The sequence below is a fragment of the Danio rerio genome, chromosome 20 (assembly GCF_052040795.2).
Source record: "Danio rerio strain M-AB ecotype USA chromosome 20, GRCz13ab, whole genome shotgun sequence".
Lineage (NCBI taxonomy): Eukaryota > Metazoa > Chordata > Actinopteri > Cypriniformes > Danionidae > Danio > Danio rerio.
The window spans coordinates 40,874,367-40,891,137 of record NC_141040.1 but is presented as its reverse complement, the minus strand read 5'-3'; the positions used below and the strand labels follow the sequence as shown (position 1 = coordinate 40,891,137).

The window sequence follows — 16,771 nt, the reverse complement described above, 5'->3', positions numbered from 1 at the left end:
CACAAATCATTTTCTTGTTGTTATGATATTTAGCTTTCTCTCACTTTCAAGCTTTTCTACAAAGTTTCATGAAAAATCAAGAAGCTATTAAATGAGGAGAGAACTAATCTATTTTGAAACAAGCTTCGGGCAAGCAGCTGATCTTTAGTGAGCTGTGATCAAATCCAAGGATTTTATATAGCGAGAAAATGAAATCAAAAACTTCCTGTTGTGCTAATTAAGAACATTTTCAGGGCTCGAAATTGCGACCATTTTGGTCGCCTATGCGCCCGAAAATTGGTCGTAGTGTGACCTGTTTTGATTTTTTCTAAAAACGTGCTGAATCGCTCTTCCCTGCCGCTATATTGGTTTATATAAGCCATCAATCACGCAAGGTATTCCGGTGTCAGATGACAGGGAAGGAGCTTTTATGACCACGGGCAATGCAAACGGCTGAAGAGTCAAAACTTAAAGCACGCAGGTTTGCAAACCCCACCTAAAGTTGAGGCGCAGATAAGAGCGATCATGATGTGGTGAATATTGATCCGCCAGCTGAGATCACTCGAGTATATGTTCTTTTCGGAGAAAGCGCTCGAATCTCGATGCGTTGCATTCACTGCGTGTTCAGCGCAAATGTCCGCTAAAAGTCAAATCTAATACTGTACATATCATCGCCAAAGAAGCTCGCCTTTACTAAGTTTACACTGAAACTGCGGCTCATAACAAACAGCGGTATTCCGCCGGTGGTCACCCCAAGAATCCTGCTCAACCTGCTTATAAATTGGGTCGGCTGACTCGCCTGCTTTTCAACTAACACACAAAAATGAAAATCAGCTCACACTGAACATTTAAATTGACACAAACTGAAACCAAAACTTTTAAAGAGTGATAGAAGTGAGACTTTACTTACTTTCTTTTGCCTATTCTTTCTTGAGGTGTATATATTTTTATTTAGTTACTGATGACTGTTTTGGAGCTTTCAGCCTTGAATTTAATTATTTATTATAATCTTTTGTTTGTTTTGTAACAGAAATATTATTTATTAAACTGACATGCATATAAAACAGCAGTACAAAATAAATATTTCTTACTGCAATGCTTCATTTTTGTTTGATGCAAACTATACATTTATTTTCATAAAGTAACAGACTTTTTATAGCAGAAAACTTGCATTCAAGCACATTCAAGTCAGCATGATGATGAGAAATGTAATTCATTGTTACTATTATTGTCATTTTCATCATCATTAATATTTTATATTTATTCAACATTCATTTTGGAATTATTGCACACAAATATCAATGTCATCTCAGCATTAGTTAGATAGTTGTTTCTGGTTTTTGTTAGCCCTAATTGATGTTGTTTTAAAATACAATAAATCCCTTAAAATACAATTTGCAGCGGTGCTTAATCATTTTTAGTGGGTGCTCCTAAATTTTTTCTGGTGCTCCTAAATTTTTGAAGTTGGGAGCACCGGTGCTACCAAGTAAAAAAGTTAATTTCAAGCCCTGATTTTACTTCTCCTCAACATATGCGAGGTGAAGTAAAATGTTCTTAAGAAAGGGCAAATAGAAATGATGCCATGAAGCTTCAAATGGACATTTGCTTTATACCCGAACCATACCAACAATATTAATTCAGTAGCGGTATTTGAAGTTCAAGATATCATTTTAAGTGCTAATCAAACCACTTATATATCTTTATGTATCTCATATCTTTTTAAAAGTCCCATAAAATTAAAATAAAGTTTATTAGATGTTAGTATCCGTCTGTTTAAAGGATATCTATAATCTAGTGTGCTCCAAAACAGTGACAAATGACAACAACTATAGTGAGAACATGTTGATAATATGTTCTGTCTTCAAGGTCTTCTTACATAGTTCAGTTTCAGCATCTGCAGGTCACAATTAGGGCTGGGCTGATAAACGATATCTCATCGAATTGTGATAAAACTTATGTCGATAATCATGATAAGCTCTGGACATTTTTACTCGATATCGATCCTAAATGCCAATCACACATGAGAAATATGCAACAACAGGAATCTATAATTGTGTTGATATAACTTTTGGCCACTGAAAATTATCAGCCGAACATGGGTCATGCTGCGTCACCCAGTATTGTTTAGTACGCTTGTTTCACTTTCCCACCAGCGGTGACCACCTTCAGTCATGGCAGGGATACTCTTAAAAATAAAAGTATTAAAAATTATATAAAAATATATTATTTATATTATATTTATATTATATTATTTATATATATATTATATTATTATAGTTATTGTTCAATATAGAAAAGAATTATAGAGATAGCATTTTGCCATATCGCCCAGCTCTAGTCACAACATAGTGTGAAGTTAAGTTGCTCCGAGAAAAAATCAAATGCTGAAACTAAAAGATTGATGACAGAACTATTGCTATTGTATATTAAACTGTATTTAAATGTTATTTATAATATACGTATAATTAATAATACACCCAAGATACATTTTCACTCATGTTTTAGTTTTTACAGTTGAGCTGATTTAACAAATTTAACAACAAATAAAAAAACATTTTTGCAATAAATGATACTTTTTAAAAATTATAGTGCTGTTGTAAAATATATCATTTAAAAAACTTTAAAAAATATTGATTCAATTGATAAAAAGCTGAATTCGTCAATTTAAATAGTCATTTTATTGACAATTCTGTATTAAATCTAAAAATTAAAAATACAGCGACTCTCGCTATAACGCGGTTGACTTTTCGCTGTCTCACAGATTTTTTTCGTGCACTTTGACATGCTTTTTTTCTACAGCGCATTGTGTTCTGCATCCTGACCTGCTGTAGACCATTTTCAATCAATCTCCTCAGTGCCGTTTCTCTTATACAGTACAGAATGCAATCAGCTTGCCAAATTTACATAAATCTCGACCGCTAGTAGTGTGACTCTCAAGTGCTGTACTGTATGTTTGAAAGTTTTCTCCTCACAATGTCAACGAAACGAAACGAAACGAAAAGGCACCAGCAGTAGCACTCAAAAGGCAGAGAAGGATGCTAACCATAACTTCTGGGCATGCTAAAGGAAGGTAAAAGTTACACGCTATTAAGGAATAAATACATGAAGATCAAATGGTTTTGATCTTTGGTTTCATTCTATTGACCTTATTCTTCAATGCGAAAGTGCACCTGTTTTCGCGATTGTTTTAGAACTTTCAATTCAGTCGCCTATGAGAGAAATGACTAGGGATAATGAACAGCAGAAAACGGTCAAACTACTTGCTCTACAAACAACTGTTTGCATGACTACTACACAGGGAAAGTAGAATAATATCATAAGAAAATATCAGTTTGAAACATCAAGCAGCAGAACAAGCTGTTTTTATGTCTAAAAATTAATGGAAGTGAATGAGACCGGTAGTCTTGAGCCAAAAAGATTCAAATGGCTGTGCCCTCTCGTACGCAAAGAATAAGGAGAACAATACTGGACTCATTTGTTTAAACAAGAGAGAAAAGTGTGAAAATGTTAAGACTATCTGAGAAAAAGTGTATAAAGTGTGCGAGCGATTTTACAGCCTTAAAACATCTATAATAATTGTAAAAAATAAAGCTGACTAATTCTCAGATTTTGCCTATTGCAAGTTATTTTCAGAACGTAACTCCCGTGAATAACGAGGGACTGCCGTATAGAATTTTTTTATCTGTAGAGAATCTGTAGAGTTCAACTGTAAACATGTCATCATGGTTATTTATTATCAAGCTCTAAAAAACAAGTTTTTCCTTCCTCATTAATGGCAAATGAATAAATAAAATGAACTCTATGATTTAGAAAATAATATATTTGTGAGTTTCCTATATTGTTTTATTTTTCATGCATAAACACTAGCATTTATTATTCAAATCAAGCATATGAAGTAATCAATTCAAGAAAATCTCAGCTTTAAAATGTCAACATTATCAAGTATTACTAAATGCTGAAAAGAAACCATCTGCCTTCCTTTATGAAAACATAATGCATAATACCTTGCTTTGTTTTCAAAACACCAAAATCATATGCTGATTATACCAAATAATGATGAAAAACTTAAAACATCAAAAACAAGTCACTGTTGTACCTGAAATGTAAGCAAGTGTGCGTTATGATTTGGAAATGATATTAACTGCATTGGTAATTATGGACAAGTTATTATAAATGCATGAGTCAGTTGTATTCATTCTGCAAGCAAATGCAGATGCAGCATTTCAAACCTCAAATGCAACCAAACACACTATAAAAAAATGCTGAGTCCACACAATTGATTTGTGGACAACATGAAGGAACTGAATTAACTTACGTTTGTACAAATTTAAGTGGATTGAACACAAAACAATTAAGTTGTCGAACAAAATCTGAAGAATTGAGTTGTTTCAGCTCATTTTAAAAAAGTAAACAATTTTTTGAGTGAACAAAGTTGAATATTAATATATACATTATTAAATATAGAATTTACATAAATAATTAATACTAAATATTGATTTATTTATTTTATTTTGATGATGACAAAATATGTATGTATATATATACAGGGCTTGACATTAACTTTTTTTGATCACCAGCCACTGTGGCTAGTAGATTTCCAACATTACTAGCCATTCGCCATTTTCATTAGCCACACTTTTGTTGTTTGGAAAATATATTTTATATGCATAAATTTGACTTTGACATGCTAAGATGATTTAATTTAGATGTTGTGTTTTCCACATGCCTTCTCATTCATTTCACTTTTCGTGTGTTGTGTATGAGCTTGCTCAGTGTGCACAAGCAAATGATTTGTGTCGCATTGCAATTAGTTTTTATTTCATATGACTTTTTTAGGGCTTAATATTAAGAATTTACCAAATGCATCTCTGACCACACCAAAAATAAATAATAATTTCTTTGCCACAAATTTTAAATGTGTCCAAACAAGCAATAGCTGCACATGTACTTTTTATTAAACAAAGCTTTTTCTTTTTAAATTGGCATTTAAAAAGATTTATTGTCATGTCATGTCACACTAATCTGTCCTGGCTAAAGGTCCCAGATCAGAAGTTAACTACACATAAATGGGGAGTTAATCTCATATTAAAGCAATGTTATTGTAAAGGATGATAATTAAACAGTATTAACAAAAATAACTGTAAGCAAAAGAAAGAGGGTAAAACATAACGTGTGTGATAATAAAAGGATGATCAAGTGCACACAATTAATGTTATAGGCCTGTTAATAATCTGTTCAAATAATAATTAAAACGAAAGCAGTTACTACTGCTGCTTACAAAAGGATGTATGTATATATTTTTTTCTATCTTGATTTCTTGAAAGCAGCAGGACTGTGGGTGCACGAGCACCTGCTTTTGCTTGCGCGTTATTTTTGTCAGTCGTACTGCTTCTCGATTCCAAGATCACATTTTGAGCCATCCTTATTGTCGAACCCTGCTTTAAGAAACTACAATGTAAAAATTATATATATATATCAGGGCTCTAAATTAACCTTTTTGCTTGGTAGCACCGGTGCTCCTAACTTTGAAAATTTAGGTGCATCAGAAAAAAAAATTTAGTCGCACCCACCAATTATAAGCACTGTTACTACAAGTGTTATACAAACATATTTATTGCATTTGAAATCAACAGTAATCAAACTAACAACCATATATATATATATATATATATATATATATATATATATATATATATATATATATATATATATATATATTCAGCGCTTTACCATTTTTCGCGGCAGTAGCTCTCTGTCATCCCAAGCCAGAAGGCATTGACTGAGTGATTGACAGCTGATATTTCAGTGCTAGAGCAGTGGTGGGCCAATAAGAAGAGCGTGAAGGCGGGGCAAGCGTTATGGACTTGACTTTGTTTACTGCAGCAAGTTGACAAGACAACTTTAAACCATTCCTGAGCACTGCATTTTGCCTTTCAAGTGCAGACAAAGAGCTTAGAGATGCATTGTGCGTGAATGTCTCCCGAATCCCGAATGTGGTGAACATTTTGCAGTAAAAACTGGTCACACAACAATTTTATGCACTCGCACAGATGCTTCCAAATATATTTTGAGGTTGCATAGATAAAATTTTGGGCGCATATGCAACTAAAATATATATATTGCCCATACATAAAGACCAATTCTAGCATTTTAGCAAATTCTAAAATTTAAACTGATTGTGCAAACATCTGTATCTCTATAAGAAGTGGATAAAAAATACTAAAGTATTTACTTTAAATTACTATAGTTTATTTTCATGTGGTTGCCTGACAACTGAAAATAATATTGAAAAATGAATGTTTTCACATTCTGTTTTCACAATCTGATTTCAATGCCTAATTATTACATTGTAAAAATGACTATAATTAAATTAAATATTTTTAATAATACAATTTTTTGGAAAAGAGTACTTTCATTGTGACAATTTTATATCCTCATTATATAACGAGTGGCATAAAATAGTCTTAAAATGACAATAATATTGTTTATTACAATATGTGCTATATATCGTACAACAAATAATAGTTATTGTGAGAGACCTAACTGTGAAATAAGCTAAGAAATCATTGAACCAAACCACGTTTCATACAGTAAGGTCTCACTTTAAGTACATTAAATAAAAAAACTGCAAAGCTGCCCTTTAGAAGTCAGTGAGAAAGCACAATATTAAAAGCTATGAAACAAAATGCTCTGTGTTTTCATTCACAAAAATCAAAGCACAAGTGTCTGTTTGAAAAAAAAAGATCAGCTGTTCAATGAACAAACATATTGACTCAACTAATGTGTCCACAGCTTGACTAGCACATAGGCTAACATCTCCAAATAATGATTACCGTACACTTAACATCTGTGTATAAACTGAAATGACTCCCAGGAAACGTTCCAACCCAACATATTTCAATAACATGTGATGACAATAACCTCTGAAGAATCCTTTTGGGGCACAGAAGCAGATCTCCTTAAATGTTTCCATGTGTATGCTTTGTTGAAAGAAGACGAGGGACATTGATCTGGACAATGTGCAACACAACAAAAGGGAGTAATAACAAGCTAATAACTTCCTCATTGCTGCTTCTACAAGAACATCTGAATTTACAAAATGAAACGATCAAGATGGCGATAAAATCTCTTGTTTTCACTCAGACTGTGGAGTAACTGGTAAAGCGGAACATTTATAAAATTGAAATGAATAGCAAATGCACTCTCAGAAAAAAAGGTACAATGAGGGTACAATTTTGTTCCTAGAGGGAACAAAATATAAAATTGTACCTTTAAAGGTCCCATATTGGTCCTTAGGGTACAATTTTGTACCCAAATGGGCTATAAAGGTACAAATGTCCAGATTTAGGTTTGAAAGGTACATTTTTGTACCTTTTATAGCACATTTGGATACAAAATTGTACCGTAAAGGACCAATTTGGCACCTTTAAAGGTACAATTATATATTTTGTTTCCCTATAGGAACAAAATTGTACCCTCAGCTCATGATAAGATCAAGACACTATATAACACTAATTTAAATGTATTAATACTAAACATTAATACTAAAATACATAATTTAAAAATATAATAAATAAATAAATTGATTAAATTAAATATTTTAATAATTAATTTTTTTTCATGTATTTAAATTACATTTTTTTCTCAAAAATGTTAATAATTTAATTTATAATTAAATGTAATTTTAATCATTAAAAACGTAAATACTGGTCTTTGCTTACTGTTTAAGTCCCTATAGTATATATGGGATGTAGAATAAGAACCATGCAGAAGGACAGCATCTTCATACAGGTGGTGATGTTGCTGTCTCTTTAAGAATTTGGCTTGTTGAGACGTGATAGTAGTGTTTGTTACTGAGGCGGTCGGTTGAGTATGCTGGCTGTTTACACAGAACTTCGCACGCTTTTCAAAGAAAAGTCTATTTTGGAGTCCACACTTTCAGGTAAGAATGTATTAAAGATATATTTTCAGTCTCATTTTTACAGGTGAAGCCGTGTTCTGTTGATTTTGTCTGACTCTCTGGTCTCGGCTTTCCCCCGCTTTAAGTGCTCCGGGCTGGCTGGTGTAACGTTACGTTGGCCTGCATGATGGAGTTTGCTAAGATGTCTGCAGCTTATTAAAGAAGTTAATACAACGTGATATCGAAGTCACCGAGGGACATAACGTTATAGAAGGTAAGTACTATATGCTGTTAGTTTTCTCGGTGTAAAAGTTCCCTTTATCGCCTACGTTACGTATTCGCGCCTTATATGTTACGTTACGTTACTGCTTTATTAATAAAGTGTTGCCACGGCGGAATATAATCGCAACCCAGATAGCAAAATACACTTTGGTCAGTTGCGGCTAGATTCTCGCCTGCCCGAGTCCGTCTGCTGTATCGTTACTCGGGTCAGATGCGGCGGCAGAAGCGAGCCGACGCTGCCGTAACCGTGCACCGGAATCGGGCCGTGAGTAATGTGCGGTGTGGCCCGGAGCTCGCGCGACTAAAGTCTTCATATACCTTGATATAAAACCTTTTGTTATTAATACTGGAATTTGTAATTATCGATAATGTTTTATATTTTGAGGCCATTTTCTAGCCACGGTTGACCGCGGAAATGTAATTTTAGACGGTTATATAAGTTACACCGCCATTTTGTGAAGAAAAATCACAATTTTGTCACCGGCAAAGCGACTGATAATGTAAACGTGGCTAGTTACAAACGTGGCGTGTGTATGCTTGTACATATCTTCGTTTCAGTGTCTAAGTTACATTAATGTTGAGGAGTGTCCACAAGCTCTCATGTCCAGAATTGTTGGTGCTTTACTATCGTTTAACGTTATACTTATATATAAATAAAATACTATAAATAAATAGTTATTGCTTTATCTTATTGCTTTCCTGAAGTTTATGAAGTTTCCAATTGTATTTCAGGACAAGATTGAACAACAGAATGCAGCCTAACAGCATCAGAGCAATGAAGGCATGTCATATGAAAGCATGGCTCAGTTACAAGATGTAAGTATGTCTCATTATCTATACCATGGTTTTAATGGCTTACATACTATTTTAAATTTGTAGGTTTTTACTTACAAACAACAATAAATGTACACCCATGTGTTTAAAATTATTTTCTAGGTTTTCATCGAAAGATGAGAGATCAACTTAAGAATGCTATGGACCTGACTCTAAGGTACTCTTTCTAAACTTTCTCCACTTGATTAATATTATTAAATTCTAGCTTTGGATGGATTCCTTCATATTTGTTTGTATGCCACATCTTATGTTCCAGGAATTGATTTTAGAGCAGCACTTCTCATGTTGCCAGCCTTGTTAAGCGAGACACTTCAACATTTCGTTGTGCTCAGGTGTGTATGTTGTTTTCTGTTTAGTATATGCTGTAATAAATGCATTTTATAATGCTTGATATTCTTAATATTAGGATGATGCAGTGGGTAGTGCTGTCACCTTACAGCAAGAAGGTCGCTGGTTCGAGCCTCGGCTGGGTCAGTTGGCATTTGTGTGAGGAGTTTGCATATTCTTCCAGTGTTCGTGAAGGTTTCCTCCAAGTGCTCCGGTTTCCCCACAAGTCCAAAGACATGCGCTATAGCTGAATTTGGTAAGCTTATTTGTCTGTAGTGTATAAATGTGTGTGTGAATAAGTGTGTCTGGATGTTTCTTAATACTGGGTTGCAGCTGGAAGGGCATCTGCTGCATAAAACATGCTGGATAAGTTGGTGGTTCATTCCACTGTGGCGACCCCAGATTAATAAAGGGACTAAGCCAAAAAGAAATTGAATGAAGGAATGAAATTTATATTAGTCTTTTAATCTGTGATACTTTTTTTTTTTAAATCGGTGAATATTTATTATTTTACTTTCTATGCATGTTGATTTTCTCTTCATCAGTGATAGAGTGACTGATATTAATGTAATTATTGCTTTGTCAATTACAGTGAACCATCTTTACCACATCCAACAGTTCAAGTACAGGAGGAGGCCACCGACTGGACAACTGTGTTAACAAGACGAGTCACGGCAGTCTTCAGAGTTGATGGGATTGCGATTGGCCGGGCTAATGATGTGGACGAATATACATTTTTGACATATCCATCTTATTAGAAGATCACCTTGATGTTTCTGCAGTGGAATGTTTTGAATGAACGGTGGACGGTGACAAGCCTCGATCTACTCCAGTTACCAAATCGATCAACCTTGTTTTTTGTTTCTCTACATGATCTTGGTATAATCACAATCAAGTTAATCCAGCACACTGCTATCATTCATGCATAAAGCAAATTTTTAAATAACTTGTGGTCCTAATGACTATCAAAGAACATTTTCCAGATATGAGTGCTTGACATGTCATGTTTATCAAAAGCATAAACACATATTGTGTTACAACAAATTACAACTCCACTTGAGGATGATGAGGAGTAATCTACTGGTGTTGAGGAAGAGGCTACTGATGTATTTGGTTTTCTGCACTGTTGAAGCAATTTATAGAGAAACATTGCCTTCATTCTGAAATTCAGAGAAAATTTTGATGACAAATTATTTATTATGACTGAGTATTCAGAATAAAGACAAATACTTTGGACTTTATAAAGTGAAGTACTTGATGTAGCCTGTGTAATGTGTTTATAAATCTTAAACAGTATTCTTGTGGTCTTTGTATTAAGGGTAGATTATATACTGTACAGTGAGTGAACAATTTTTATTTGTTTTCTAAATTGTTCTTTTTACTGTTTTACATGTCTGCTTTATATTTACTGTGTAATTTTATTTCTTGACACATTCAGTTGTGAGTTGTAATGAAATATTTCTACATTAATAAATAAAAATGGACATCTGCGAACCAAAATATTTTGTTTATTTATTTGTGCATGCAGTCACCAAAGGATCAAAATGCCTGGGTCAGTACCCTGAAAATGCTATATAATATAAAAAGGTACATTTTTGTACCTTCGGTGGTGGTACAAAATTGTCCCTTAAAGGGTACAAATGTAGAAGGTACAATTTTGTACCTTTAAATAGAGGTACAAATTTGTACCCTTAAGGGTACCACCCCAGTGACGGGCCATTTGTACCCTAAAAGGTACAATTTTGTACCTTTTTTTCTGAGAGTGTGGAGACCAAAAAAAATTATTCTTAAATGTCAATTTGTTTGATTTGATGCATAATATAGAGTCCTTAGCAAAAACGAGAATAAATGAATTTGAAAACTAGCATTTTTTTTAGGCCTTTCTCAGTAAATATAGCAAATAAAATTGGTGCATTTAAACATAACAGTTCTATTAAACAGTTATACTCATTAAAAATAAGAGTTTGGTCACCAAACATCTTTAGGAATGTAAAGATAATACGTTTAAAGTCATTGCAAAAGTTATTGCAAAAAAAATTAAATAAAATACAACATTTCTAATATTATATTTTTCTTTGTTTACAATTACACTTTAATATTATCATATTTTTCCTGCTTATTAAAATTTTCATATCTTTTCTCAATGTTAATTTGGGTGTACTCCTTTTTGGATTCTGATCTTAAGTTTTTGTTGGATTAGTTCAAAATTTGTCTTTGGTGTACGCCAATATAACATATATAAACAAATATATCATTATAAAGCATCCTATAGAAAATATTAATTTAAAAATATATGTGAGGGGTGTTTATGCATTTATACTGAGCACTGTATGTACAGTACAACTGCTCAATGACACCAGAATTGATGGATAATGCCTCATTCACACTAGCAGCAACTTTGTTTTGGCTCTGGGTGGAGAACTGCTGCAAAAGCTTCAACAGCACAAATAAGACAACAGGCCTCTGCAGGAGCTGAGAGAGGATGACGTGAGCTCTACAGGTGCTCCTATTGGCTGTTGCTCAAGAAAGTCACTCTTTATTTGCATAAAGTTAAGGTTTCTCAACTTTGTCGCATTGCTCAACACGCCCACTTGGTTGCCAACGGTCGCTGTCACGCACATAGACGGATGTTGCCGGAAGTCACTCGCTCTCCGTTGAAAGAAAGGTCGCTTGACGCTTTGCCGCTGCGAGTCACTCGTAGTGTGAATGAGGCTTAAGGAAGTTTTACTTTTGGAGGCTTATTGAAAAACATTTCTATTAGACCAGTGGTTCTCAAACTGTGGTACGTGTACCACTAGTGGTACGCAGGCCTCCTTCTAGTGGTACGCAGCGTAATCCAATATCAATGTCATATATACATGCAACATATATTTCAAAATTGATCAGAAATGGTTCATATATGAATATGATGACATATAGCCTATATTTATAAGGTCCAAGCAACATTTCCAGGTTTTTCTTTATTTATTTTTTTACATATAAGCACAGTACAGTGTTAATGTTCAAACTATTTATAATGTTTAAAGTGGCTGATAATAATAAAAAATCTTAATAATAGTAGTTAATCTGTCACGATTTTAAACTGCAGAGTTGTAGCTGCCTTACTGGGCCTACTACGCTACTGTATTTCAATACTGGTCATTATGGTGGTACTTGGAGGGACAATTTTTTTCTGAGGTGGTACTTGGTGAAAAAATTTTGAGAACCACTGTATTAGACGATTTAATGGAAACAATGTGGATGCTAGAATATTGTTTAACAAATAGCATTTTAATAACAACTTTTAATCTTGGCCGTAGATGTAAGCAGGTTGTAAATAAATAGTTTAACAGAGGTTACCACAGCGGAATAGACCACCAACTATTCTGGTTTATGTTTTAGGCAGCGGATGTCCTTCCAACCGCAACCCAGTTCTGGGAAACACCCATACCCTCTCACATTCACACATACGCACTCATACACTATGGAGGAAACCGGATCACTAGGAGAAAATACCTACGCGAACACGGGGAAAACATGCAAACTCCACAAAGAAATGCCAACCGGCCCAGCCGGGACTCGAACCAGTGACCTTCTTGCTGTAAGATGACAGTGCTACCGACTATGCCACCATGCCATCACTGGTGTGTATTTTATTTACTTTAAATGGATTTGTGGAGTATATTTTAGATTTTTTTTATTAATTTATTTGGTATTTTTGTTTATGTATAAACGTCATTTTAGCGATAATTCCTGGTGTTGCTGTGCAAGAAATTAAAGGCATCTTAAACATTATAGCTTATTTATGCACATGCTTTACAGATAACTACGTGTTTTAAAAATAATGTAATGGAAAGAGGCAAAATGCTAAATATTTAGAAGAAGGTGTTGACTTTCAACCACTTTCCAGACTTCTGAAACAGCTGCTCAATGTTGACAAGTTCCCACAGCAGTCATTCCCTCAGGATTATTCAATCTCAATACATAATACAACCAATCTCTGCGTTATTTGCAAAGGCTTGGGTTTTGTGTTTACTACCAGTGACATGTTGTCCAGACTACAATTTCCAAAGCCTGAAAGTACATTTTTTTATTTTAATTTAAATTTTATTTTTAAGGCTATTATCATGACACTTCAATAATAAATGTACAATTCAAAAACTTCAAACAATGAATAGGTAAATTCAAAGAATTATTTAAGTCACTCTGCTAAAATGTCCTTAAGAAAGCTCATTTCATAAAAAAAGCCTTCAGGAATAACTAAAGGCAGGACAGTTCACTTATTTATACAACATATATTCTTAAAATAAAGGTAAAACTGGATTATTGTTTTTTTTTTTTTTATGAAGGTAATTTTAAACCTAGTTTGCCTTCTGTGAAACTGAACAAAACAAATCTGGTTTATAATCAAAACAAGAATGAATATCTGTTAATGGGCTTAAAAAAAACAAGTGATTTTTATAAAATTTTTTACTAAAATTTATTTACTCTTGACAGAAGCATACTCTTGATTTAATTTTGAATCTGACTTCAAACTTATTCTTCCTTTAAGCATATCTAGTCCTATATGAGAAACACAATAATATTAAGGAGTGAATAAATCATTATTGCGGTGCATACAAAATGTAATGCCATCACTATGAATTGAATGTTTTCTAAGTCACAGTGCAATTTTGATATATTTTCATTTGTAAATGTACAGTTGAAGTCAGAATTATTAGCCCCCCTTTGATTTTGATTTATTTATTTTTTTTATATTTCCCAAATTATGTTTAACAGAGCAAGGAAATTTTCACAGTATGTCCGATAATATTTTTTTTTCTGGAGAAAGTCTTATTGTATTCCGGCTAGAATAAAAGCAGTTTTAAATATATATATATATATATATATATATATATATATATATATATATATATATATATATATATATATATATATATATATATATATAAAACATTTTAAGGTCAAAATCATTAGCCCCTTTAAGCTATATATTTTTGATTGTCTACAGAACAAACCATGGTTATACAATAACTTGCCTGATTACCCTAACCTCTATAGTTAAGCCCTTAAATGTCACTTTAAGCTGTATAAAAGTGTCTTTAAAAAATATCTAGTAAAATATTATTTACTGTCATCATGGCAAAGATAAAATAAATCAGTTATTAGAAATGAGTTATTAAAACTATAATGTTTAGAAGCGTGTTGAAAAAAATCTCATCTCCATTGAACAGAAATTAGGAAAAAAATAAACAGGGGGCTAATAATTCTGACTTTAACTGTATACTGATGTATATGTATATTGATGTTTACTTATTTGTACTGTTATGCAATATACAAATTCTTTTCAGTGTAAATTCACTTTATATTAAATATTTGTAATATGTATTCAAATTGACTATAGTGTAGTTTCATTATGAATGACAACAATCCCATGACAGACAAAAACTAAACTTAATAAAACATCATTAAAATCAGATTTAGCCCAATTATATTTAAGAACAAACTAAAACTATATGAATAATATACATTAAGGTGAAACCTGTTTAATTACAATAGTTACTTAAATATACTGAAATTTACAAGAAAATAAAACATGAACTTAAGCATGCATCATGGCATACTTATTCTAAATTGGAGTATGCAAATAATGAATGAGAGAAAATGAAAAAACTAAGCATGCCGTATAATGGCAATAATGTAAATTAAATATTAGGGCTGCACAATATACTGTTTCAGCATCAATATCGCAATGTGTTCATTCGCAATAGTCACACTGTAGGACATATGCAATGCTGAGTTTGTATTATAATTTATCAAGCGCATGTGTTTTTGATGCCTGTGATTGTATAATGATTTTAAAAACATTCAGGTATCAGAAATTGTACCATTTGTGAGCTTAACTACGATTCATTTGTTGAATTATTTTTATCATTCACTTACTGTACTTGAATACTCAGAAAATGATAAAACATTTGACTGTATCTTGAGTGTATTATAGATTGTTAAGCATGAAAATACTCTCAACACAAGAAAATACGGAAATGCACTGCAAATAGCACTGTCTACAATGAAAACGTGTCAGGGGACCCCAAAAAGTGTATTGTTTATTAGATTGTATGGAGATGCAAATAGTAAACATTAATTCATCAATCTCTGACTAAACATGTGCATGAAAATACTCAGAACACATCAAATGAAGAAATTAACTGCAAATACCACAGAAAACAACAAAAATGTGTCCCAAATATTTTATAAAATGTTTATTACATTTTACATTTTAAATTCTTTCCAATTAGAGACATTAAGTAACTAGTGAAATTGTTTTCATGTATATTGCAAAATAAAAACATTGCTATGTAAAATTTTTACAATATCATGCAGCCCTATTAAATATGCAATTAATTTATTCACTTGAAAAAAGTTCATCCTACAAAAAAAAACACACACACAAAAAAAGAGAAATATAAAAAAATTGCGTAAATGTTTTTTTTAACAAACTGACAGCTAAAATGAGAGAGAGTGCAAAGGGGTGTCAAAAAACAGCAAGGTTAATAAAAGCAAAGCATGTGGCACATGAGAAACTGATGTTTTGCTCACACCGAGCTTGTTACAACATCCTGTACTTCTGAACTTTAGGGGCGAGACTGTTCCTCCCGCCTTCTCTAATCTGTAAATACAACTCCGGAGGCAAAGGAAGCAGATGCTGCACTCGCAGAAACTGTTGCCCATCGCCAAATCGCACAAGGAAAAGTGAAGTTTTCCATATCGTCGGCTTGTCATGCACTTAATAAATATCCCTCAGTTGTTAATTAATGTTAATCTGATAACAAGACATTAGGACAACTGAGAGCAGGGTCTCCCTCTGTTCGTCCGTTTGCTTTCCTGACGCTCTCACTCGTTCATTTGCTCATCGGCTCTGACGCTCTCCCTACCCCCACACATTCTCCCAGGCTGCTGCACAAGCTTTTTTTCTTTTTTCAAGAGAGAGATGTAGGTCAGCTCTGTGACGTCTGGGGAGGCACAGCTGAGCGCCCCTCTCTCTCCACGCTGCGGCAGAGAGACGCTCGCTCAACAACACACATGCAGAGAGAGAAACTGCAGGAGCGTGTCGCGCATTCTGCTCATACTGCAAGCTTTATTTGGCTACTGATCAATTACTCTTTGAGTTGTGAGGCAATGTAAACAAAAACATTAGGGAGCTTTAGTAGACAACACTGCAACTGCTGAGTTGTATGAAAGCGATGTCAATTAAAAGCCTTCAGATTCATTTCAAAATTAGCACTATGGTATTCATCAAATTATTGGCAAAGAGAAAATGAAAACGACTTATCCATAACAAGAATATATATATACTGTAAAGAATGTTTATATTCATTTTGCTCCTCCAGAGACTTTTGGACATCTGATTTTTGAACTTAAGTTACTCCTGTTTAGTCAAAAACACAGAAGATTCAAAAATAAGGAAGT

The 16,771-nt window shown here is 33.3% G+C and overlaps 1 protein-coding gene and 2 long non-coding RNA genes across 5 annotated transcripts in view; 1 reads left to right on the top strand and 2 right to left on the bottom strand.

Annotated features, from left to right (window-relative positions):
• Positions 1-16,771, bottom strand: part of LOC147839397 (uncharacterized) — a 765,501-nt gene that overhangs the window by 105,068 nt on the left and 643,662 nt on the right. The window lies entirely within an intron of this gene.
• The window catches only part of ncoa1 (nuclear receptor coactivator 1), a 112,116-nt gene that overhangs the window by 91,658 nt on the left and 3,687 nt on the right, over positions 1-16,771 (bottom strand). The gene's annotated exons all lie outside the window — the stretch shown is intronic.
• Positions 7,816-10,822, top strand: LOC147839400 (uncharacterized). 2 transcript variants are annotated; one of them, XR_015518813.1, is made up of 7 exons: positions 7,816-7,921; positions 8,073-8,153; positions 8,894-8,977; positions 9,098-9,152; positions 9,252-9,327; positions 9,402-9,578; positions 9,915-10,822. It is a non-coding gene; the product is annotated as an uncharacterized LOC147839400 (long non-coding RNA). The 2 variants fall into 2 exon arrangements; XR_015518812.1 differs by lacking the exon at positions 7,816-7,921 and having other exon boundaries at positions 8,025-8,153.